The following is a 2,500-nucleotide window of genomic DNA, read 5'->3' on the forward strand; positions in this document are numbered from 1 at the left end:
GTTTGCGCCCAGACGCGACGAGGCGATGCGGGATCTGCGCCCAACCGTGCCTACACCCGCCGACTTGATGCGGGAGCTGCTGGCCCAAGCATGCCTAGCGTGCAAGGCCTGCGTGCAAGGCTAGTGTGCAAGGCTCGTGGGCAAGGCTAGTGCGCAAGGCTAGTGCCCAAGGTCTGTGTGCAAGGCTAGTGCCCAAGGCTAGTGAGCATGGCCTGTGTGCAAGGCTAGTGTGCAAGGCTTGTATCAAGGCTAGTGTGCAAGGCTGGTGTGCAAGGCTTGTGGGCAAGGCTGGTGCGCAAGGCTAGTTCCCAAGGGTTGTGTGCAAGGCTAGTGCCCAAGGCAAGTGCGCAAGGCTCGTGCCCAAAGCTAGTGCGCAAGGCTTGTGTGCAAGGCTACTGCGATGGGCCAGTGCCCAAGGCTTGTGAGCAAGGCTTGTATGCATGGCTTGTGTGCAAGGCTAGCGTCCAAGGCTTGTGCGCATGGCTTGTGCGCAAGGCTTGTGTCCAAGGCTTTTGTGCAAGGCTCGTGCGCAAGGCTAGTGTGCAAGGCTTGTGCGCATTGGCAGGTAGCCCACCAGCATGCACGATCCAAATGCCACTCACGCGACAACACGGTGCCAAGCCGGGCATGGTGTGCACTCAAAACCAATCAACGGACAGAGGTCATGCGTCATGGGGGGGATCTAGCAAGGCCATGGGGAAGGTCATGGAGGACCTTGGAAGCAAGCGCAAGACGAGAGCGAATCGAACAAGGGGCCAGGACGGGGCCTTGTGCCCATGGTCTTCGCAAGACAGCGTCCAAGGCACCCGAAAGCCCAAGGGAACCCAAACCCGGCCGACACTTGCAATCGCACATGCTCTCTGCAACACACCATCAATGCCGCCCAACGGGGCCAGCACGAGCAGTCCTCCGCGGTCCCCTGGCCCTGCGCACGTTTGTCTTCGAAACCGAGCATCAATGCCACAGAAAGTGCCGGGGCGCCAGCTGGAGCCATCATCCGCGTTGCCATGGCTCGCTTGGCCTTGGCTTGCCAGGCCCCGACACGAGCAATCGCGCATTTTCTTTGCAACCGACCATCAATGCCGCCCAACGGGGCCAGCACGAGCAGTCATCCGCGGTCCCCTGGCCCTGCGCACGTTTGTCTTTGAAACCGAGCATCAATGCCACAGAAAGTGCCGGGGCGCCAGCTGGAGCCATCATCCGACGTGCCATGGCTCTGGTCCCATGGTCTTCGCAACCGAGCATTCGTGACACCCGCGGGGCCAGGACACCAACCCTTCCGACACGAGCATTCGCGCATGTTCTTTGGCCACACAACGGCGCCAGCACGAGCAAAATCATCCGCGGTGCGGTGGCCTTGCACGGCCTTTTGTCTTTGGAACCAACCATCAGTGCCACGGGAAGTGCCGGAGTCCCGGCATCCGCGGTGCCAAGTCATTGCGCCCTTGGTCTCTGCAGCGGGGCATGCCGGGCACTCCCAACCATTGCAAGCAAGCAAGCAAGCAAGAAAGAAAGTAAGTAAGTAAGTAAGTATTACATATAGGGGCGGGACATGCGGGGAGATCTGCGAAACGTGCATTACGGGGCACACGCGTACCTACCGGGGCATACCGACCCCTATTGGGGCACACGTGTGCATATCGGGGCATACCGGGCCTATCGGGGCACACGCGTACATACCGGGGCATACCGAGCCCTACTGGGGCACACGTGCGCATATCGGGGCGTACCAAGCCTATCGGGGCATACGCATGTATCCCAAGGCATACCGAGTCTATCCGGGCATACGCGTTCATACCGGGGCGTAACGGGCCTATCGGGGCATACTTGGGCATATCCGGGCAAAAAATGCCCAAAACTTGCGCAACCTTGGCAACCGTGGTCCATTCCTCTCTATATGCCTAGCCTTGCCAACCGTGGTCCATTCCTCACTATATGCCATGGCCTTGTGCCCATGGTCTTCCCAAGACAGCGTCCAAGGCCCCCGGAAGGCCAAGGGAGCCCAACCCAGCAATGCCCTGCTATGGCAAGCCAAGGCCAAGCATTCCGGTGCCTATCCGGGCAAAAATGCGATTCCTCTCTATATGCCTAGCCTTGGCAACCGTGGTCCATTCCCCACCATATGCCATGGCCTTGTGCCCATGGTCTTCCCAAGACAGTGTCCAAGGCGCCCGGAAGGCCAAGGGAGCCCAACCCAGCAATGCCCTGCTTTGGCAAGCCAAGGCCAAGCATTCCGGTGCCTAACCTTGGCAACCGTGGTCCTTTCCTCACCATATGCCATGGCCTTGTGCCCATGGTCTTCGCAAGACATCGTCCAAGGCGCCCAAAAGGCCAAGGGAGCCCAACCCAGCAATGCCCTGCTAGGGCAAGCCAAGGCCAAGCATTCCGGTGCCTAACCTTGGCAACCGTGGTCCTTTCCTCACCATATGCCATGGCCTTGTGCCCATGGTCTTCGCAAGACATCGTCCAAGGCGCCCAAAAGGCCAAGGGAGCCCAACCC

The sequence above is a fragment of the Tasmannia lanceolata genome, unplaced genomic scaffold (genome assembly GCF_043159265.1).
Source record: "Tasmannia lanceolata isolate RefF3 unplaced genomic scaffold, GAP_Taslan_0.1 ptg000275l, whole genome shotgun sequence".
Lineage (NCBI taxonomy): Eukaryota > Viridiplantae > Streptophyta > Magnoliopsida > Canellales > Winteraceae > Tasmannia > Tasmannia lanceolata.